This window comes from Aquarana catesbeiana, linkage group LG05, assembly GCF_042186555.1.
Source record: "Aquarana catesbeiana isolate 2022-GZ linkage group LG05, ASM4218655v1, whole genome shotgun sequence".
NCBI lineage: Eukaryota > Metazoa > Chordata > Amphibia > Anura > Ranidae > Aquarana > Aquarana catesbeiana.
This window is the reverse complement of record NC_133328.1, coordinates 315,594,534-315,619,623: the sequence shown is the minus strand read 5'-3', so window position 1 is coordinate 315,619,623 and position 25,090 is coordinate 315,594,534. Positions and strand designations below refer to the sequence as shown.

Here is a 25,090-nt window from a genome sequence, read left to right as displayed (position 1 = left end):
TTGCCAGAGTTCACAGGAAAAAAAAAATGTTTTAACTACTAATAAATATTATATTTTGAAACTGTTCATTTCGTAATACAAACCATCATCTGTACTAATATTTACTCATGCTAAAATGCTTCTTTTTCAGATTCAGAACATATTTTTCTGTTTCCTTCTTTTTCAAAAACACTGTATCACTTCCATGTATTATAAGAGTAAGCAAAAAACACCCTTTAATGACTTGCAAGGAGAACACACAGCAGGGGTTAAAAACAAGTTATGAAAATAGATATTCAGCCAGAAACTGTACTTAACAACCTCAGTTTTCATAGTCTTTTTTTCTAGACACGAGGGGGGATTTTACTAAAACTGGAGCATGCATAATCTGGCGCAGATCTACATAGAAACCAATCAGCTTCCAGGTTTTAGTGTCAAAGCTTAATTGAACAAGCTGAAGTTAGAAGCGGATTGGCTACCATGCACAGCTGCACCAGATTCTAAGTGCTCCAGTTTTAGTAAATCTCCTTCAGGGTTTCTAAAAGAGTTTGCTCAGCCCAACAGGCACCACAATTTGACCACACTTCCAGTGCCCTCCTCAATCTAACAGGCCTGGTCAGATACACTCCAATTCTTTCTGAGCACCATCTGCCCTATGATGCAGGGTATGGCCATCTTTGCCTGCATAGAGCACTGGAGTCTGTGAGTAGGAAGTGCATGTCCACCAAAAGGTGTGACCCTTTAACTGAACTTTAAGTTGGGCATAAACATTAGCAGACCATTAGCCATATGTATAAATATGTATCTCTTTGTGTATGTCAAAGACTGCAAACCAAAGACTTTTTGCAAAATGTTTCCAAACTGATAACTGGTAACTCTTTAGATGACAGAGGTATTCTGAGGGTATCTGCTGTGCAAATCATTTACGTATAATCAGCCTGACTGTAATCTAAGCATGTCAAAGTCACAGGTATCAGGGATCCATATCTTCATCTCTTTTGACTGCCTTTATTATCTTACTTCTCTTGTCAATATAAAATGTTTGCAAATGTAGTACATTTTTTACTGTTATAAACTCAGAGGTCAGTGACTGAAATGGCTTTCAAATTGCTGCACTGTATGGAGGTAATTTAACAACATAATTCAGCTGGGTTAGGTAGAGAGATTTGTTTTCAAACACTACAGTATACTTATCTTGAATGGCCAACTGTAATAACCAGAGAGTTACATTATCATACTGGGAAAAATCGAATGCACTTCTTTAGTAGTTTGAAAATGTTAGCAGTGACTGCTTTGGACTGACAATATGGAAAATTGGGGACCACAGTATTTGCCATTTTGACTTGTCTATTTTATAGCATTTGAGTGCTCATCTGAGTCTTGTTTAAAAAAAAACTAATATTGGCAAAAAGAACTGCAGCTTGTATGCATTGTTGCCCTTGTCTTGCAACATTGAAATGGCATGAACAGCAAGACATGAATCCTAATGAGCCACTGCCTTTAGAAAAGTGTGGCACGCACAAGTGTGGATTTAATGATTTTATAAACACAGCTAAGATGTAAGCCCAAATTCACTCCTATGCATAATCATTCTGACTTCCAGCGACTTGCATTTTACACTTGTTTCAATATTTGTCCATCAATTTGAATGTGCCTTTAACATGTGTTGCTTTTTTTTGTTTTATGCACTAAAATATAGCACAAATATATGCAATATAACACTCGCACATGAGAGTAAAGCTGGCCAAGTCCATATACTTCAACCAATAAAAGGGAAACAAATAAAATCATACAATCCTATACACACAATCCTATACCCACAGTTGATCCAGAGGAAGGCAAAAACTCCAGCAAAGCATTAACCAATTTGCACCAGCAGGGGAAACAAATCCTTCCTGATCAACCGAGAGGGGGATTCCCTGGATCAACTTTAACTATAAATGTTAGTATCCAGTTATATTATGTACATTTATATGTATGTACTTTTAGGAAAGAATCCAGGCCTTTTTTAAAGAAATCTACTGAGCTGGCCAGAACCAGCTCTTGAGAGACGTTTCGATTCTCGGACGGTTAAGCAGGGACCGGCCAAGATTCGAACCATGTATGGGCAGGCTGATTGTACCCAAGTAGATTGATCGATCAACTTGGGTACAACCAACATGTCATATTTTTCATGAATTTATTGCCAGTGGCTAGTCACTGTTTTCTCCCGCTGAGCCTTTTTGTTCTCCCGGCAGGGAGGTGCTTGGAGTTGTCCCTACCGGGAGAACAAAAAGCTCAGCGGAAGGGATTCCCCCATCAACACTGACTAGGTTGATGGCGAAATGGAGAGAAAGAAAATAGCACTGTCTAAGGCCAGATTTATTTTTACTAACCACCAACTCCAATTAGGACATCAGCAAAGACAACGTAAATTACTTCTCCCAAATCTAAAGCAACTACTGTGAATAGGAATTGAACAATTGACAAAAAAAAAACCTGTTGTTAAAGGTGTTTTTGTCTTGGAGATGGAGAGTGGTCATGTACAGTATACTGTTGTGCAGTAACATCTTTTACTGACACATCCATTTTACTAACACATCCATTTTAAATAACTCCACTGGCATGTAGATTTTAATGGAAGTGGAGGAAATGTGTATGTAGTGATTTTTTTTTCATTACATTCTTGTATTGTTATTTTCATCATCCTTTTTCTGCAGACATGTGACCAGTTCCTCTATGTATGTGAACCAGCCTCTTAGTTCACATCCTCCCGCTTGTAGCTAATAAACATTCTCATGATTGAGTCTTGTACTGTTAACCTTTTATCTAGAACAATTCATTTTACAGACAATCAAAAGAGGACTTTCTAAACAGCCACTCTAATACCCAACTAGACAGCTGAAATGAATTAGAACTCAAACATACCAGAATGAGAATGTTGGTCTGTGTACAACATCTGCTTGGATCTAAATCCACAAGCAGTGCAGTTATTTCTGTACTTTCCTCTAAGAAAAAAGATGTACATATGGTTTGTATTTTGTGTTAAAATCTTATATTGTATATCAACTTCCTTTAAGACCATTTATATTACACTAAAGTAGGACCTAAAGAAGGTGTTTTTGTGCTGAAATAACCCAAATGCTTTCAAAACAAATGCTCCATAAACATCTAAGTTTAGCTCTGCTGACCTCACAAGTTTATGTCCATGGAAAGGGAAAGAACAGGAGGGTGGCAAGTGCAGTTTTTTTGCAAAGTGGGGGGGGGGGGGGGGGGGGGGGGCAAAAGCGATGCAAACTGTTTTTCACCAACAGTAAGTGGTGCCTGCAGGTTCACACAGATGTGATAGCCACCCAGTTCACCTGTTTTTTCCCAGATTGAGACTGTTAACCAATTTATTAGGGACTCTTAATACCACCTGGCTTGACAAATGGCAATTTAAAAAAAATAAGCTGGGTGCATAATTGTCAGCCAAACAGTAACTGCATCATGTTAGATGCAGTCACTGTTTGAATCAAATAGCTGGCAGAGGAGATTCCTGCATCCACGAAGCTTAGTTGGGATGGGGGAACTGATTGATTTTCCTCATTCAGCCCCATGGGGCTGATCCAGAGAACTTTACATGTGTATGGCTAGTCTAAGGCCGGCCATAGATGGTGCGAATTTCTTTAATGAAACCACAGGTCATGCAAAGGGGAGGCAGGGGAAGCTGTCCCCGCAGAGAGAAGGCAGTGATTATTGTTAGTGGCTATAGCAGCCGCTAGCAATAATCGCAGGGGAATCCGGCAGGCTGGTTTTACACAAGTTGATCAACCGATCAACTTGGTACATTCAGCCTGCCCAATAACAGTTTGAATCTTGGTCGGTTCCTGCTGAACTGGCCAAAATTTGAACCATGTATGGCCAGCCTATCAGTTCTGGCATCTGTAAGCAGTTGCAGCAGCTAATTGTGTCTAAGGGCTGTGTTGATCGGTCAGTGCAGAATGCTTTCAGATGCATTCAACTGGCAATGGAGATCAGTTTGAGATCCTTTGGAGGTGCTTCTGACCCCTTTAAATGCCATTTCAAGCAGCTTTTTATTCTTAATAACTTGTAAAGTGAGAACAGCTGTAGTGATTTGAACACATGTGCAGACAATCGTAAAGAAACACTTTCACAAAAAAATAAAGTGCTTTCAGTTAAAAGAGCAGGAATTCTGAAACATCTTTGAGTGCCCCCACTTTGTCAAAACACAAGGAAGTTCTGTTTGGGCCATGTCAGTGCTTACCAGCTCTCTCTCACTCCCATACCCCTATTAGCCCTTAGAAAGTAAATATGGGCCTTTGAAAAAAAAAAACAAAGCCTGCTATCAGCTGAATCTGGTTCACAGGAGAACAAAATTAAATGTACTTCTGTGATCCACAAGAGAAGTATAGCCAAAAATCTTTGGCCATTCTTCTCTTTTAACTATGATGAGCTGTTTTACTGTCCAGTAGGATTATGTGGAAGGCAAGAGGGGATGGGCAAGCTTTGCATTGCCAGAGCTTTACCCAATCAGAACTGCCCAACATTACAAATGAACAATAAGAACTCCAGGGTCCTGCTCTTACCACCATTTTTTTGTTAAAGTCACAGAATAATTTTGTAAAGCTGTATGCATGGGAATAAAAGGTGACTTATTATAGTATAGTATGTTACAAGTACTGTCACTGTCACTGTCACTTTTACTGAGCATGGTATGTATGTGTAAAAATGGAGGACAATAAAAACAAAGGCCAGTATAAAAAAAAAAAAAAAAAAAAATTCATATAGTGAATTCTATCATACTAAGTGCATCCTATTATCAGAATACAATATTTTGTTTGATAAGTTGGACTATTCTATAATATTAGATATTGCAGAGGGTTAAAACAGCACGCAGGCAAGTTAAAGCACTGTCCAGTTCTCATGCTGTCATTGCTCAATTATTCAACTGTTATATTTGAAGTTATTTGAAATTGCAGCGAATGAAGCTATTCGCTATGCCTTGCAGGGTGACAAATAATAATGGTACAGCTCAACACTTGTGCACCCTTCTCAAAGACAGCAAGGACTGAAGAAGGCATGGATTTGAGAAACTGGGCATGGGGGAGCAGACAAGTCATGAGCAGAAATTCTAAATCATTCACCGTCTGAGAACTGTATTATCATATACAGATCTCAGACGGTGAATAATTTAGAGTTTCTGCTCATGACTTGTCCGCTGACTTTAATTTAGAGGGTAGGGGGAAGGGGTACTCTTAAAAGAAGAATCCAGTTACTATGAAAATAGCCAAGAAACTGGAACAAATTGGTGCAGTGGGGACTGCAATAGTGTTTGTTCTAAAAGTCTCTTATCAGTTTTTAAATGTGCTATGGCTATTTTTTGATCAAAAGCTACAGAAGAAGGACAAAATACGTAAACCCTACCTGAACAATATTTGGTTTGCAAAAGCACTGAGTATAATAATAATAATAATAATAATATTAACTTTTAAAAAAAAATCAAGTTTGCACCTCAGCACTGCTGGTCTACTGCATCCTCTTTGCAGCTACCTTCTGTCTACATATATACGTTCCACCAGTGGTGGTCAGGGTAAATTCCCTGATAATGGAACTTCCAGAATGAGCATCTGCAGCACCACCTATAGTCTCCACTGGCAACTCACACGTAACAGGAAGTGTCTAAGCTGTTGTTGACCCAATCGTCAGGTACAGTAGTTTCTTATAGTGATTGTAAAGTCTCATTTTTTTTTTCCAATAAACATAACAAACATGTTATACTTACCTGCTCTGTGATGGATTTGCACAGAGCAGCCCGGATCCTCCTCTTCTCGGGTGCCTCTTCTGTGCTCCTGGCCCCTCCCTCCTGTCGAGTGCCCCCACTGCAAGCAGCTTGCTATGGGGTCACCTGAGCCGAGTCACAGCTCCATGCATCCATTCCGATATGGAGCTGTGGCCCTGCCCCCTCTCTCTCCTGAATGGCTGACTGACTTTGATTGACAGCAGCGTGAGAAAATAGCACCATTGCTGTGTCTCAGCCAATCAGGAGGTGGAGTCTCTGGACGGCCGAGGGACTTGTGGACATCGCGGGAGCACAGGTAAGTATTAGGGGGGCTACTGCACACAGAATGCTTTTTATCTTAACACACTGAGATAAAAAAACCTTCTGACTTTACAACCAACCCCTTTAATGAAAGTTGCAGATATAAAAAAATTTGAAAATTACATTTTTAAAATTAGGCCTCGTGCACACAGGTGTATTAAATTACTCCTACGTATGCTAGATCTATCTGCTAGAAGCTGGCAAAAAAAACCCAGCTAAAAAATGCACTTTAATACAGTCCATAACTTTGCAAAGTATTAATAACTTCTTTTCAACAGTGCATCCATATAGTCAACAAAGACAACCACCTATTTAAACATTTTATCACTAAAGTGTTTTCCCATTTAAATCAGCCAATTACTACTAACCTGACCTAGACAAAATGATCTGGATATTAAAGTTACAAAGAAAACTCAGTACTACAAAAAAAAAAAAAGGCCATCAGCTGTTGCCTGTGTATTTATAAATGAGAAGCCACAATGTGACACTAGAGTGTCTCTAGGCAGTGTGACAGTTACAAGGAAACAATTCTTGTCAGCAACAGATGGTTCACAATAATAGGTACAATACACTCAGCCATCAGAAGACATACAGGAGACAAGCATCTACAATAAACTGAATAGGTCAATTTGCTAATGACTTCTTTAGAATGAACTAACAGACCACTATTTGAAACAGTAAAGACATCGTGTTCAAACTGAAGCTGCTCATTAATTTTAGGTGTGTTCATGGCTTGCGTTTGGTAGCTTATGCCAGGGTGGTGCTGCTTCAAATTCTGCTGAGTATGACGGCTTTTTAAGACCTTCCAGAAAGCACGTTATTAATCATAGGTGTTCAGCCAAGTAAGCATCTTTAGCTAGTAAAATATTTGTTAGCATGGTAAAAGTATATAGCACACTTTTTCTCTGAATACATTTTTTGTGCCTGTCTTGTCAGCACACCATATAATTGCCAAAACAAACAAGGAGATATATATATATATATATATATATATATATATATATATATACAGTATATTATATGTAAGCATTTTCTCTATTACATTGAGGCTCCATTCACACCATGGCGTTCCGTTTTGCGAACAGAATCCCAGCGAATTGTAAATACCGCAAATCGCTAGACACCCTTGTGATCCCCATTACTTTGAATGGCACCAAATCGCGGCCGATTCTCCCACGTTTGTCGCCCGATGAATCGTGGTAAAATTGCGCAAAAAGAATCGTGGAAAGCCCGATGCTCAGAAGAAGTACAAGAAATTCTTTTGGGCGATGTGCGTCCCGCGATTGTGCGATTTTACTGTGATTCATCGGTCAACAATCGCGGCAGAATCACAACGCAATTTGGTGCTATCAAAGTAACGGGGATCGCAAGGGCGTCCCGCGATTTGCAGCGATTCTGCCAGCAAAACAGAATGGTGTGAATGGAGCCTTAAGGAAAGACCTGAAGCTCTTTCTTTCCAAAAGAATAGCTAACTAACGTATTTTGAAATAACATGTTGAGGTAGTCTCTATACTTTTTAAAGTTAATATATCTGAAATACAAGAAGACCATAGCTCTGTGAGATAGGGCGCCACAGCAAAGCTTTTAAGGGGTTCCCCTGTCACATTAATGCAGCCCTGTCAGTTGCTTAAAAAACTTATATAACTGTTTTTTGTAATAGAAGAAATATAATACACAAATTTTATTAGGGTTCCAGTCTCTTACCTTTTATCTATTCCAGCGCTGCAGCCCCCATCAAGTCTTTTGGAACTGTTGGTTAGCTGTGTTCCCCACGGTTTGCACTGTGGAACCTATCCTATGACTCCTACAACATTGCTATAGCTGGGTACACACTATGAGAAAATCGAGCGAACAGTTGGCCAGTTTTCCTCGATGTTTGACAGCAAGTTGGAACCAAGGAAGGAAGTAATGTACATTCTCGTATGACAAAGGTTTTTTTTTGTTTCTGATCACGCACAGTGTTTCACATCTGATTTTTCTTATACAAAAACCGTACACATAAAAGGAAAATTTTTTGTTCTGTTTACACACAAGAAAAATTGTGGAGATTGTCCCTTCCGAAATTTCCGTTTACAAAGTCTGAATCGGATGTGGAAAGTTGTGTACACACTATACGAATAGCGAATGATCATGCCTCGTACAGAATTTTTTAGTGTGTACCCAGCTTACAACCACTTTAAATGCTCTAGGCTCCCTATGCTTCTGGGGCCCAAGCAGTTGCATTGTCTTCTGTGGCTTTAGCTACTGCCTTGCACAGAAAGAATAGGTAGATGAGCTCTACACTTTATATAAAGGCCCTTGTAGGCTTTTTGACTTGCCATGGATCTATTGTTATAAATGTCAACAATTTTGACCTGCATAATTGAGAGCGAATTGAGAATATAAACACATCCTGAATTATATGTGATAACTAACGTTTTATACATTCTTGTGGTCAGCTGCACATTCTAATATGTATGGATTATTTTCCAGTTATCAGCTGCAGACAGTAGTGTCTCCTGAAGGATTTAGCTGCCAACGTGCTAAAACCAGTGAGAAATACTTCCACCTTTCCTTCAGTTAATGTGGTTTATGATGCTTTGCAAATTACTAAATGAAGTCAGCAGGAGAAGTGGTAGATTACCCCATGCAACTGTTCTATAACTCATAATATTTCTATTTTGGGCAAGACTCAAATTTCAATGTATATATTTAACAATGAAAAAATTACTCGGAGAACGAGCGACATTTGTTATTGCCTTCTGTGAGAGAAGTTAAAAAAGCAAAAAAGTCATTACTGAGCTTCATAAATTCAGAAGTCAGCCTGCAGCCAACAGCAGCACAACACGAAGCAGATACACAAAAGATCCAGTCTTCTCTGACCCCCAAGCCTTTTCCTCTGGAATCTTGACTGCTTTTGACATCTGTAGCTCATTGAGTTTTTGGTTAACTTTCTGCAGTGAGCACTGACAAAGTACAATAGTATTCCAATGTCTTTTAAAATTGTTACTCCAAAAATGCACATGCCCATTCCATGTGCTTTAAACGCTGCTTTGTAAGTCTTACCCAAGAAGGATTTTCTGTAGTCATAGATGCTTACTACAGCTACAACTCTGAATGTGATTTACTGTATCTAGGGACAGTTCAAAGGTTAAATGACTTCCTCGGCACTGCCTGACCTGTGTGATGAGACCTTGCTCTATTCTTCACAGCCATAAATGAATGTGCATTCCATAGAGGCCTTGAACTATTTAGTGGGCTATTCCATTACTAGCAGTGGTAGTTCTCTTGTCTTTCTCCCTGACATAAAGTTATAAAACTCATCTGCTGCACATGCTTTTTTAGGCCCCATTCACACTTCCTGATTTGGTACTGCAGGCAGAATCACCGCGATTCTGCCCCCAATTCCAAATCAGATGGCAAGTGCCACAAAATGCACAACGTGCGAAATAACTCCCCAAACGCGGTACGGTTTTCCTGCGATTGTGTGCAATCGGGGCAAAACGCTCCTCTAAAAGGGAGCTTCTCTTAGTCGACAAACAAGCATAGGGCAGCCTATTGAAGTAAATAGGCTTCCCTGCACGTGACATGTGGAATAGCGTGAAAATTGCCCACACAAAGTCACAACGCAAGTTCCTGCTACACAAAGTGTCAATGGGGTCTTTCAATTTTTTTAATGGCAGATCATACTTTAATATATGCTTTTTTAATGATTTAAACCAAAAAATAGAACCAAGTTAAATCACAAACAAAATAAATCTTTGTACAAAGGAATACATGAACAAAAGGAATGAATGGACATTGCACCAAAATTTTACCACTAACAGATATCCTAAGCTATAATATATTCAATGAATACCATGGTTGATAAATGAAGCTGGAAACCCAAGAGCAGATAGGATTCTGAGTGTTTCATCCAGTACCCTGGATGACCAGCTGATCGGTGAAGGGAGAGGCGTGGCACATTAGAGTGCCCTCATGGTATGACTTCTTTTCAGATCCTTGACATGGTGAAACCTGTTATGAATTCTCTGTACAATGTAGAAATGTGTAATAATACTATACTTTACTTCCCTTCCAGTCCTCTACCATCTAAAATAAGGGTAACCTGTCTTTTGGTGGGACACCTACTGTGGCCTAGCTACATTAGCCTGTGTGTATGAGGATGATGGAGGGAAGGAGGGGTAGGGGGTGGTAAATATCTGCAGTGCTCCTGGACAATCTGAAAATATTATATTGGGGCATATGTCTGGTTTGGGATCTGTGTTCTACTACATAAACTTCACCTTGGGGATGTGACCTCCCTTTATGTGGATTGGCGTTTGAAGTAAGTCTACCTTTGAGACATAGTTTATATTGAGTACACAGTTGAGAGGAGTTATTCATCTGTTTTAATTCATATCTATCTAGTTTGTGGGCAATATTAATACACCCCTTTCTTGGCTTTGATTGACCACCCCCCCGCCCAACCCCCCCCCCCCGCTAACTATCAGATCAACCTTTGGAGAAGTTGCGTGTTCCTTAAAGTGGTTGTAAACCCTTTACAACCAGTTTAAACTACAGGCAAGCCTATAATTTAGCTTACTTATTTGCATGTGCCGACGTCATTGGCACATGCACACTTAAGCAAACTGAAGGAGTGGCACATACGTGCTTCAGTTGTACTGTGCTGTTACTGGGCGGCTCCGGCATGCACGGGAGTGACATCATCGCGGCTCCGGCCAATCACAGTGCCGGAGCCGCGATACGCAGAAGTAACCCCCGGGAAGATGACGGCCGCCGGTGCGGTGAACGAGGACCGCTGCGGGGGCTTCGATCTCAGGTGATTCATAATGAGCTAGTATGCTATGCATACTAGCTCATTATGCCTTTGTCTTGCAGGTTTTTTTTTGTTTTTACATGGGTTTACAACCCCTTTAAGGCAGGTGGTGTTTACGTGTTTTTTTTTTTCTCTTTTCTCTTATTTACCTCACAACCTTCCTTTCTACTAGATGTTGGTGGACAGTAAATTTTTGCCCATTTGGGTTTTTGTCATTTGTATGTCACATACCTAATTTTTTATTGTTATTTCTTTTAGATAAACCATTATCTGTTAACAATTTGCACAGGATAGCTTATCTTTCAGTCCTGAAGAGGCGGAATCACTGCAAAACTCATACACTGAGCTAGACATTGTTGGGTTTCTTGTGGCCTTTTATTATACCTATGTGTTATTGCGAACAAGAAGGTTCTGCACCATATATTGTTTTATATGTTTGAAGATATTTTAGTATGTTGTGTATAATAAAAGCACAATTTTTAACCTGAAATTGTATTGTATTGTAACTTTGAATGTTCTCGGGGGAGCATATTTAAAGTCCTAGAGATGTTGGGTGTTTGTATATGGTTTCTATTTGGGATGATACTCCTTATCAATATATTCTATTAATATATATTCTTTGTATTGAACCCATACACATTTTATCTGTACTTACAGGTTAAATACCTGACAATAAAAAAAAGATTCCATGAAAAATAAGAAAAGTCATTATGTAGCTGCTTAGCCTAATGTCATCGCTAGCCAACAGTAAAATAGTATAAAAAGAGAGAGCTATGTTACAGTGTGGTAGTAAATAAACACAATTGTCACAGTGCTTGCTTGTTTTAACCCCACATGGCAGTGGCGTAACTAGAACCTTCAGGGCCCACGGTGCAAGAAATCATGAAGGGCCCCCCTGACCCCCAGCTGGGGCCCTTCCCTCCGAGCCGATGGCGTAAATGCCAAGGCCCGATCGCAAGTGTGACATTTGTGACCCTGGTAGTTCTGCCACTGGCGTCTGTTTTTTTTTTAATTTCTATTGTATTTTTCTACCATTTATTTATTTATTGTTTTACAATATTATTTTTTTAAAATATTTTAATTTTTTTTTAAGTGTTGGGGGGGCTTTGGTGAGCTATCAGGGGTCTAAGCAGACCTCTGATGTTTCACCTTTGAGAACGAGAAAGGAGATTGAGAACACAGCTGCACAGATGAATGGACAGGAATAGCTCTGTATAGAGCTGCCCCTTTATTCGCAAACTGAAGCATAGTAAATACAGTTTACTATCTTTCAGTTATGAATGGATTGAGTCCGTGATCGGTATGGATCACTGACTCTCCATGCAGATACCCTACAGCAGCTGGCAGGAGAGGGGAGGGGGGAACTCTGCTGAGCTGTGGGGACAAGGGGAGGGGCCAGGAGAGAGCACGGAGGGCCAGGAAAAAGTACAAGAGGGCTGGAGAGCACACAGGGGGCAGCAGAAAGAAGCTGCATAGGAGGTGTGGTGGGTGCGGCTGCATATAGAGGAACTGATCTTTCCATTTCCCCCACTTCTCGTCTCCTTTCAGCAGCTGCAGGAGGAAAATGGAGGTATCAGTTTCTCTGTATCAGTGTTTCTCAACATTTTACCAGTCAATTACTTCTTCATTGCCTGTCAAATGCCTCTGGTATTTTCTTGTTGGTATTATGAACCCACCCTAAAAGCATCTGCTCTGATCCTAAAGAAAAAGGGGGTCAGGATTACAAGTAATGTGTATACATACACGCATGTAAACACACACGTACGCAAATACACACACATATACATAAAAATACATACAAACATACACACATGCACACACATAAAAGCACACACATGAGCAAACACACAAACATGCACCACACACATGTAAACATATACACATGCACACAAATAAACACACACACACATATAAAACACACACACACATGCAGACACACACATGCACACACCCAAAACATGCAGACACACACATAGAAAACACATACACATACATACAAACATATATAGATCGCCTTTTTAAAAATCTGCAGCTGCAGCACTATACCTTCACTCTCCATGCTGGGTACTGCACTGTAGGGGGAGGCAGAGAGCACAGCACACACTGTGCTAGACATGTCTAACTTGCTTTCACTTTCAGAGTAATTACAGTGTGACCGAGCTCCTGCACTGCCGATTTACGCATCGGCTGAGGATGAGGCTGAGCTCAGTCCCATATGCAGCCACCGCTCGGGGAGAGGGGGGCACACAGGCCCCCACGGGCCCCCTGCAGCATGGGGCCCAGTCGCAATGGCGACTTTTGCGACCCCTATACTTCCGCCCCTGCCACATGGTCACCCTTCCCAAAGTGCAATCAATAATATTCCAAAGAAAGAATATTATTATTATACAGGATTTATATAGCGCCGACAGTTTACGCAGCACTTTACAACATTAGGGCAGACAGTACAATTACAATACAATTCAATACAGGAGGAATCAGAGAGTCCTGCTCGTTAGAGCTTACAATCTAGGAGGGAGGGTCAAGTTATACAAAAGGGTAATAGTTGTGGGGGATGAGCTATTGGAGAAAAATAGTGCAGTTGTTAGATGGAGGCAGGATAAGCTTATCTGAAGAGGAAAGTTTTCAGGGATCGCCTAAAAGTGGATACGTTTGTAGACAGTCTGACAGATTGGGGTAGGGAATTCCAGAGGATGGGCGAGGCTCGGGAGAAGTCCTGGAGGTGGTATTGGGAGGAGGTGATGAGGGAGGTAGAGAGCAGGAGGTCATGGGAGGAACGAAGAAGGCGATTAGGTTGGTATCTTGAGACTAGGCTAGTGATGTAGCTGGGGGCAGAGTTGTGGATGGCTTTGTAACTTACTGTATTTTGAATTTAATTCGTTGGGCGAGTGGCAGCCAATGGAGGGATTGGCAGAGAGGGGTAGCAGACACTGAGCGGTTTGTAAGGTGGATGAGTCTGGCAGCAGCATTCATGATGGACTGAAGGGGGGGTAGTCTATTTAAAGGTAAACCAATGAGGAGGGAGTTGCAGTAGTCAAGGCGAGAGATAACCAGGGAGTGAATCAGGATAGTGCAGATTATTGTACCAACAGGGCTGAAACCTGAAATCTTACCTTGGTTTTAGAGCAAAGATCTGAAAGGATAATGTTTGAGACAACAAAAATGAATGTCTGGCCATGAGTAGCATATGCTGTGCAATGTATTGTTATCAGGGTATATATATCTTGACCATTCAGCATCTGCCAGTGGCTCTGTTTACAAGGGATCCCAACAGATGCTTAGCATTCAGGAAAACAGCAATGACAGGCAGGGATGTTTTCAATACTGACAAAGCACCATTCTAGGACTAAACAATTCATAGTAAGATAACGTATACGCAAGTTACATGTGAACTTGGATATAATGACAAAAAGATGTTCTCATTATAAAATCTGTTTTCCTTTTGATAAAAGATATTAAATCCTCTATTTATGCTGTTGCTACATTTTTAATCGCTTAAAATATTCCTTTTTTTTCTCTGTCATTATTCCACAGCTGCTAAAATATGAACTTCCTAAAAAAGGATAATTAAGGCGTGTTTCGCAAAACATTTAGAAATGTGACCTTTTTATTGACTATGCATGATTTTATTCAGCAATGTGGCAGAGTGTTTGAGAATAGTTAAAATGAGCTCTTTCTTCTCAGGGCATGCACTCATCTAAATAGCGCACAAGATTGGCAATGGAACTCCATCATTTTCAAAGCCAAATGCACATATCGTTTACTATGCTTAAATACAAGCCTAATAAACATGTAATTAGCTCAGATGCACATTGTTTTATAGTTATTTATACTAGAGTTGTAATAAATATGTATTGATTTTCATTGGGTATCAAAAGTACTATTTTTCATTTTTTTAGTAAGCAACACAAACATTATGTTTTGGCTTGATGCAAATTGTGCCATGGCATTCCCCAGATGCTTATGTACCCATGACCCTCCAGTACCAATATGGACTAAATGGAACTACTTGGTTACTCTTACTATCTGCCCATTCTATAGCGCTTCGTTTTTGGCCCAGAATTGCAAATAAAATATGCTCTAAGATTTTTTCATAAGAATGAATGGGGTGTTAACCTGGGGTGCTTCATTATAGCAATTGGCTCAAAGGTTTGATTCACACCTATGCAGTTTGCTTTTGGTCGTTTCATCAATGCTTTTTGCTGTCCATTTTGGCACACACGATTATACAGTGATTTTGCAGCGATTTGCAGTTTGCGGTTTTTATGCTTTTTTTTGTTGCCTTGTTGTTGGTTAGATTAACCACTTCAGCCCCAGAAGGATTTACCCCCTTCTTGACCAGAGCGTTTTTTGCGATTCGGCACTGCGTCGCTTTAATTGACAATTGTGCGGCCGTGCGACGTGGCTCCGAAACAAAATTGACGTCCTTTTTTTCCCACAAATAGAGCTTTCTTTTGGTGGTATTTGATCATCTCTGCGATTTTTATTTTTTGCGCCATAAACAAAATAAGAGCGACAATTTTGAAAAGAACGCATTATTTTTTACATTTTGCTATAATAATTATCCCCAAAAAAATATATAAAAAAACATTTTTTTTCCTTAGTTTAGGCCGATCCGTATTCTTCTACATATTTTTGGTAAAAAAAATCACAATAAGCGTTTATTGATTTGTTTGCGCAAAAGTTATAGCATTTACAAAATAGGGGATAGTTTTATGGCATTTTTATTAATAATTTTTTTTTTACTAGTAATGGCGGCGATCAGCGATTTTTATTGTGACTGCGACATTATGGCGGACATGTCGGACATTTTTTACACATTTTTGGGACCATTGTCATTTATACAGCAATCAGTGCTATAAAAATGCATTGATTCCTGTATAAATGACACTGGCAGTGAAGGGGTTAACCACTAGGGGGCAGGGAGGGGTTAAGTGTGTCCTAGGGGAGTGATTTCTAACTGTCAGGGGGATGGGCTGGTGTGTGACTTCACTGATCTCTGCTCCAATGACAGGGAGCAGAGATCGAGTGACACTTGTCACTAGGCAGAACGGGGAGATGCTGTTTACAACGGCATCTCCCCGTACGTCCTCTCCGTGAGGCAATCGCGGGATGCCCGCGGCGATCGAGTCCGCGGTACCCGCAACCCGACTCACGGAGATCGCGGCAGGCGCGCGCACGCCGCCGGCAGCGCGCACGCGGCGGCAAATTCAAAGTGACGTACAGGTACGTTACTTTGCGCAGCCGTGCCATTCTGCCGACGTAAATGTGCAGGAGCCAGTCGGGAAATGTGCAGGAGCCAGTCGAGAAAAAGCAAATCTCTGTAAAATTGCAGCAAAAATGCACTACATGCTTTTCTGCAACTTCTCCATTGAAGTGTATTGAACCAATAAAGCAAAAAAAGCACAGTTTCGCGTTTAAAATGTTCCTGACCCTTTCCAAAAAACAGTGGCTGAAAAAAGCATAGATGTGAACATGTCCCATGCGAAACCATGTTAAACGAACTGTAGTGCATTTCTGCAAAAAGCACCAAAAACTGCATAGATGTGAACCAAGCCTAATGCAAAACAATGGACACCATGAACGGTTGAAAATAGTGCCATTAGACTCCCACAAGTAAAGCTGACTATACATTATACAATTTTCTTGTTCAATTTCCTTTAGATTTACCTTCAACTATGTGGTGCAAGAGCCTGCCTGATTGCATACAAATTGAAAGTATTTAGGTTTGACCTCATATTATATGGTTTTCGTAAATTTAAAGGAAAATTGTATAATGTATGGCCAGCCTAAGAAAGCAGCCAACACGTGTTTAAATTAATTTGTGTCCATCCATAGCTAATATCTTATGTTATACTGCAGGTGGAAACTGATAGGCTGAGTTCTATGTTTTTCATGATCCTAACAGAAAAATATACATGGTGAATGGCAAAAGATCCAGCATGTGCTTTAACCAATGTGTGTCAATCCAGAACTAATATTTCTGTAATAGGTAGAAACCGAAGTGTGTTGTGTTTTAACCAATTTGTGTCCATCCATAGCTGCTATCTTATGTTATAGGTGGAAACGGATGGGCAGTGTCCTACATTTTTCAGGATCCCAATAGGAAAATGTGGTCACCTGAGCAAAACAAATAAAAACATCCACCAGAAAGAATGATACTTTCCTGTAATGGCCACACAAATTTGGAGAACCTAGGTAATCAGTTCCAGAGCTCCTCTCAGTTGATTCAAGCCGACAGTTGCTATTTCCCTTTCTGACCCTTTAAAGAGTAAGTTCACCTTTACAGAAAAATCGGTTTATTTATTTATTTATGCAGTTTTGGATAAAGGGGATATGGATTATAACACCTGCCAGTTTTTATTCATACCTGTGTCCCCGTTAGGGAGATTCACCATCTCTATTTGTCCTGTTTACCATTATCAGTAAAAGTAAAAGAAGATCTAAAATTTTGGGTTGTCCCCTGAAAAGTAATAGGGGAGCAATCTTCCCATGGGGACACTAGTTCTGATGACTTGGGGGTCCCCAAGAGATTCCCTTAATTTTGAGGGATTTCCTCTCACTTCTTCTTTGGCTTTTGGACAGGAAGTGAAGGGAAATCTCCCCAATAGGACAACAATGACAAAAATAAACCTCACAGGGGTTATAACCCTCCCTTACTCTATCCAAAATGGGAAAAAAGTTTTGCCTATGGTTCTAGTTTAGCAATAACAAAATAAATGTAAAGCTGACTGTATTTTCTAACTGGGTTTACCAGTCACACTTGACTACAAAGAGATTAGTACTGAGAAATCTGTTTGGGTTCCTGCAATTTTTATGACTAAAATTGCCCAATTATCACATAATAGCAACCAGCATAATCATTTTAACTGAGTAAACAGTAACAGTAAAGTTCCCAGGCAAACCCAAAGTTTATAAAGTCAGCCAGTGATGTCATCATCATCATCCACACCCCCCCCCCCCCCACACACACACACAACTGTTGACTGGACAGTGATGGAACAGCAGCAGAGTAGTAAAGTCATCCATTTTACTCACTCTGTTTATCTACATACCAGCATGTTATTTGTCAGCACATTAGAATGCAGTACAACTGACTGGCACCGTGATCTGCTTCTCCTTCCCCCATCCTAAACCCTGCTGTACAGGGATTGCAAGGGGATGAAAAAAATTCAAATTCAGGTACTTACACTAGCTGCTATTACCAAAATGTATTTATGAATATACAGCTGCATTCATTAGTGTATTTTATATGTGTCCCAGCTTTAGATTTAAATGCCTTAGTAATGATTAATAATTATGAATCATGTAACACATAAATTAGTGAACATGCCATATTTGAGATGGTAAATCAATGGAATGGAATAATACCCCATTATTTTCCTATATAGTGAATCATAGCTACTTTTCTAAGGAGCATTACCTAGTATAAAAATGACCAAAGTGTAAACCAGACTTGCCAGAAGTGAACAACTGTCTCAGCTTGCTTGCAGGCAGTGTAAACTATATTACCATTCTGGGGTATCCTATTGACTCCAGCACTCATGTGCTATATTTATATTCAGAAATTTCAGCGTTTAGGTCTGTCTATAAAAAGAACTCCTCTGCTGGCAAAATATTACTGAATGAAAGACTTTATTGTAGCAGAAAGTCAGGTAGACTTATTTTGGCAGATGCTGTAATATGGTTTTGATTTATAACAGCTGTGCTGCAGCTATTAGATGAGAAATTGTTCAGATTTACTAAAACAAGTAGTTATTTATCTAAATGGTATTAGTACAAATCACGAGGGCCAAAAATTCCCAGGCTATTTAATTACAAACATCAACAATTATCTGTAATCATGATAATTTGCATTTAGTGTCAAAGGAATTAAACCAGGGCTGGTGAGAGACTGGGCAAGAAGGAAGTCAGGAAGAGGCCAAAGAACAAATATATTGACTGTTACAAAGTAAAACTAGCCAGGGAATTCATAAATGTTTCTCTATATTTCTATTCTAAATGTTACAGGCAACTTCCAAACAAATAGAGCAGTAACTTTCAAATTAACTACATTGGTGTGAACTGTCTGTCTAACGTTGACTAAAACAGAAATCTGTCTCCCCAAAAGGGATGGGAGGAGAGACGCTTGCAAATCATTAGATAACTTGCACACTTTCATGTCTTCATAACATGCCAAAAAGACATGTAAAGAAAATGGGATTATTCAGTGCCCGGTCACAGCTACTAATTGCTCTTGAGCCATTGTTTGGCATACATCTTTTTTTTTCTTGAGACACCCCAATAATACTTTGGCTTTGTCTTTGGGGTTGCTGACCCGCTGAAACATGTATTTTTACCAAAGCTTTTGTTTGTGTTTTGGCAGACTGAATCTAGCTATCTTACCACAGTTCCTGTGTTTTGCACCATAAACTTTATTTAATAAGGTGGACAGTTCATATTGATGGAAAATCCTAGAGCACATGGCTACCACCACCAAATGTATTGTAGGTATGGTAGCTTTTGAGATAACGTTATAACCATACCCACTGCTTTCAGCCTTGCCTTCGACCGGCTTAATAATGGAATTCTCAAACGTTTTTTTTTTTCTTAGTGCACTTGAAACAATACAACTGAGTGCATTCTGTGATACTTAACTGAAAAGGATTTAAAAACACACTACTCTTGGACCTTGGAAAAGGGAGATTTTTTTTATAACTTGCAATTTAAATACCTTTCCTTCCCTTTCTGACAAGCTCTATTGTCAGCTCGCACATTTACACTGAGGAGCTGGAGCTTTAAAGTCATGGGATTCCATGTAAAAACTTAGAAAAAAGGGTATTTACATTGTGATTTATGCAAAAATAAATGTGTGGCAATGAGGAACAATGGGTAGGCTGCATTTTAAAGTTAATTTATTGTAGCATTTCCTTCTAATTTTTATTGACACTTATGATATGTAACTCTGTTTAGCTAATTCAGATAGTTTGTAAATAGTACCTGCATTAAATAAGCACTTAAAACACATCAATGTTTGTTGAGCTTACTCTAAAGCAGGGGTGGGCAATTCATTTTCCCAAGGGGCAACATGAGAAGCTGGGACTGTTGTAGAGGGCCGAACCAGCTGCAAACAAACTGTGTTGGATGCCTGCTGTAACAGGGGGAGGAGGATCTGGTAGGGGACTGGCACCTGTGGCAGACTATCACTGCTGCCCTGGAGGAGAAACACACTATGACTGGCACGTGGCAGACTTTCATCACATGCTAGGGACATGCTAGAAAACCAGCATCCAATCAGTGCTTGCCGCTAATGGCTGTGAACACTGATCAATGTAATCTGGTGGAAGGGGGGGGGGGATTACCCCTTCAGAATGCAAAGGCACAGGCCCCAAGATGATGGCCTCATAGAGGTATGCTGACACTGGAGGTACTGCGGGCCACACGGAGAGAGACAAAGGGCCAGATGTGGCCGGCGCAGGCTAGTATTTGCTCAGGTCTGCTCTTACATATAGATATCCACGCAAAGGCTCTTGGAAGTTCTTTAACAGTACATTGTTGTATAACTGGCAGTAGAATTATAACATTCTCCTAAATAGTAACTATTGATCTGTCTTTGCTCTGACTTAATATAAATGTGTGAAAATCAGTTTGTCAAAAGCAGAAAATATGGTATCTCAAGTAAAGATGTGCTATGTTATAGGGAATATTTAGAAACGTGCCTTAGAAGTACCCTAAAAAATATACTTCTAAAAATTAGCAGTGTACTTCCTGGTACATGAGGGTGCCTAGGCACTTCTTTGCTGAAAGCATCACAGTTGTATATCTGAAATGTGAGCTCTAAGGTGATGTTGCCTCTGACTGCCAATCTCAGGAAATTTGTAGTTAAGATTTGGAGATATTGGTCTCACTACTGAAAGCGGACCTTCAGTCATTTTTTCAACTTTCCATCTGTTGAATACTCTGCCCTTGTTGTTTTAACTTTGGATAGTAAAACATTTTTTTTTGCCAGTAAATACCTTATACAGCCCACTTCCTCTTTCTTGTCTGGCCATTGGCATAGGCTTATGACATCATGCACAGCTCTCTCTCTCACTCTCATAAGAGTTTGCCAGGAAGGCAGGGGGGATGAGTCATATGAGGGCCAATGAAAGCTGCATGGCTGGAGAGCTGGAGTTGTGCCTCTGTGTGTCTTTGTAAATCCAGGAAGTGAACAGGCAGCAGCTTCAGCTGTCCACAGTTAAGATGGATGCAGCCAGACTTAGTTGAAGGAGATTTCTGCAGCATATTTGGCAAGTACAGAATCACAGTATATATGAAATAATATGTAAAGTGGTTGGAGGAAAGCTTCAGAATGGCAAAGATGTTTTTATTACAAATTATGTGAGCAGACTATACAGTTCCTCTTGAACTTCTCACTCATCTCCTTACTAGAGGCTCTTACATAAGGTAGCAAAACCGCACCTTCACCTGCCTCCACACAGAGAGAAAAAGAACAGCCACAGGGAGACCATGGGTAATGCTGGGGACTAGTTTTTTGCCCTCTACTTGCCTTTTGGGGCATAGCTTCCAATGATAAATTCCTTTTTAAGTATTACTATACAACCAGGAGACGCTGTCCACAGCAAATGATCAAATATAAAAAATAATCAGACTGAATGCCCAAGGTAGCACTTTCACTTTGCGTTCCCTCCATGTTGACAGAATACAGCTGCAAGTGTTGGCATGTAATTAAACTGTATCTGTGTCCTAGCTAGGGAGATTCCCCTCATTTACTTGTCCTGATCACCATAGTCATTTAAACTGAAAGAAAGGGAAAATCTAAAATTTTAAGTTGTCACTTTAACAGGAATATGGGTGGGGGCAGCTATCAAAGTGAGGATTTCCCTTACTGTGGAGAGATCTCCTCTCACTTCCTGTTGTGTCTCTACGGCAGTAAGTGATTAAAAATCTTCCCAATGAAATACAAACAGTAAAAAAACTGTCAAGGTTTAGATACATACATATAGAAAGTAATGAAAACGGCATAACAAATTCATATACATTCTCGGGATAAAAAAATTTAAAATTACAGAAAAGTAACATGATGCAAAGGCCTGAAACTTAGAGCCCTTGCACACTGGGGCGGTTTGCAGGCGCTATTGCGCTAATAATAGCGCCTGCAAACCGCCCCGAAAGTGCCGCTACTGTCATTCCAGTGTGAAAGCCCCGAGGGCTTGCACACTGGAGCGATGCGCTGGCAGGACGGTAAAAAAAGTCCTGCTAGCAGCATCTTCGGAGCGGTGAAGGAGCGGTGTGTATACCGCTCCTTTACCGCTCCTGCCCATTGAAATCAATGGGACGGCGCGGCTACACCGCCGGCAAAGCGCCTCTGCAGAGGCGCTTTGTGGTGATATTTAACCCTTTCTCGGCCGCTAGCGGGGGGTAAAACCGCCCCCCTAGCGGCCGCATACCGACGGTAAAACGCCGCTAATAATAGCGGCGTTTTACCGCCGACGCCGCCCCCCGCCCCAGTGTGCAAGGGCTCTTATGGACAGGAATCTAATACAGCCATTTTTGCTCTCTACAATTGCAAAATTAACAAAAGAACAGCTTGAAATACAAGTTCAAGAGTGTCTGAATTCTCTCTGTTTTCAAACACTGCCTCATACAGTTTTTAAAATTAACGTTTTTTAAGCTTTCATAAAAATTTGTGTCTACCTTCTGAAGAGTTCCAGCTGCCAAGAGGTTGTATGAGGATTTGTTAATTCATGGATGGCATAATGCATTCTTATTGTGCGTATTTATGAAAGGACATGACTTTCCAGAAAAATGAAGCAGACCGTGAAAGGAATAAGTAAATATGTGCAAGCAGCTCTACAATAGTTGCTAAGATCTCTATAGGTCTATGTAATTAGGTGTATTGATATATTTGCAAAGAGGAGACACATCCAACAACACTTTTTGTACATGATAGCTAGGAAAGCTACATGAATAAGTATGTTATCATCACCAATCATTTAACAGTTTTGTAGGTATGGCTGTACAACTCAATGAAAAACAGAGAGGGAAGAACCATGGAAGGGAACGGGATCATCATCTTTGAAAATATACCGTATTTATTGTTTTTGTTTTTTTGTTTTTTTTTTTTTATATATCTGATGACTTGACTTGATCTCTGCACATAAAACGACTTATGTATTGTACATAATTCTCCTGTCTCAATCACAATGCATGCCTTGCAGAACAAATAAGCAAATGGACGTTAAATAATTTTATTCATATGAAGTGTGCTCTTGATATTTTCTTGTTTTAAAATTTTGGAAAAGTTAGTACATTTAATATTATGTTTAAATTGTTTTACGTATATATACAGTACCTCATGGATAGCATCTAAACCCACTGCCTATCCCCCATAATCGATGCCCAACTTTTAAATGGAGAAGCAGAACAATACTAAACAGTGCAGGTAAAGTCACAGTAGGGTCTTATTTGCTCTTTATTTATTTCAGGTACTTATATAGCGCTGTCAATTTACACAGCACTTTACATATCTAATATACATTCACATCAGTCCCTACCCTCAAGGAGCTTACAATCTAAGGACAATTTAGACAGGATCCAATTAATCTAACATCATGTCTTTGGAGTGTGGGAGGAAACCAGAGTACCCGGAGGAAACCCACGCAGGCACAGGGAGAACATGCAAACTCCAGGCAGGTGGTGTCGTGGTTGGGATTCAAACCAGTGAACCCTTTTACTACTGAGTGCTGACCACTACACCATTGTGCCGCCCATAGAGCTCCATTTCTCTTTCTGAGCTCATGTTCAGATGCATCCAGTGTGAAAGTAGTAAACAATGTTAAGTGCCTATGTGTTCAACTCTCTTGATGTAAACGTCAGTCCCTGTTAATGTAAATATCACAGCTAGTGACAGTGTTACTGTCTGTGTATGCAAGTAAATGACAATCATTCTGAATGTCACAAAACACTTGGAATGTTAATGTAAGCTTCACTGAGCATGTGTGTGTGTGTGTATACATTTCTGGTCCAACATTTAGTATGGGTATAATTTTCCTAGAGGTGGAGTAAATATGATGTAACATGAAATACCTTTAGAATGTGTAAAATTATCGTAAATGTCTCGTTGATTTGCAAATTTACTCTAGTTTCCCAACATATTTACACATAGGGATGAATTGGCTAATATATATTTGGAATGCCAATAAAAAGTTAAGCAGCGGGGTTGATTTAGAAAAGAAGTAGAAAATGTTTACTTTACAAAGTGAATGTTCACTCGGCTTAGTGAAAGAGCTGCTATTTTTTTAATCCTTTTTTTCTCTGGAACATGTTTGGGCATTCAACATGAATACGAATTCACCTTATTTTCTAAGTTAATTAAACATTCGCTTTGTTAAAAGAAAATGTTCTACTCCGTTAGTAGGTCTCTCCTAGTGACTACAACAGGAAATGTGAATCCACCAAATATGCTAAATTTACAGCCATATTCAGTGAGGCTGTGCAAAAGCTGAAATATAAAGTGTACTAGAATTATACATCATTAGGAACTATGAAGATTAGTGTAGTGCTTACCTGATTATAGTAAGTTTTAAACACAACAACACCCCCAGCGCAGGACTGAACGTAACTGGGGTAGTGCTGGCCATTTTCTCGTAACCAGACTTGTGTTCCCTGAAAAAAAAAAAAGAATTCAACTTATAAGATAGAAAAACAAATATTTTGTTACAATTCGCCAAGACATTAAATAAACAAAAACGGATGTTCCTTTATCAGATTATTTGAAAAGAGACTGCTTCCATCGCATATTTCCCACGAAGGTCAGTAACCCCAAAGCAAATACTATGCAGTTCATTGTGCTGAAAAATGTTGTAAATTTACAATTTTTTAAATGCAAATCTGTGGTACAAAACAGGCAGTATTACAGATGTACAGGTAAATTATCACCATAAATAATAAGAGACGTCCCATAAAGTTTCTAACTAAAACAAATTTTTACCATGTTTTACAATTTCCCACCTAAAATATATAGAGGTGTCATATATTATGAACTATTGACAAAATAGAAAAGGAATATGTATAATACAGTCTGCTACTATTATTTTATTATTAAGTACATCTAAATCCAAAAACATTTATCCCAAAAGAAAAAAAAACTGTTGCTGTAACTGCTTAAAAAGCTGGAGTTTGGCTTCAATTTGTTATCTGCTATTGTATCTAACACTCCTCTCCCCCCAGACTGACAATGCTGCTGTCCA

The 25,090-nt window shown here is 39.7% G+C and overlaps 1 protein-coding gene across 1 annotated transcript in view; it reads right to left on the bottom strand.

Annotated features, from left to right (window-relative positions):
* The window catches only part of MYO10 (myosin X), a 280,901-nt gene extending 256,389 nt beyond the window's left edge, over positions 1-24,512 (bottom strand). The window contains exon 1 of the mRNA XM_073630851.1: positions 24,408-24,512. The gene's annotated coding sequence lies outside the window, so the exon portion shown is untranslated. The remainder of the gene's footprint in view (positions 1-24,407) is intronic.
* Between the last annotated feature and the right edge of the window lie 578 nt (positions 24,513-25,090).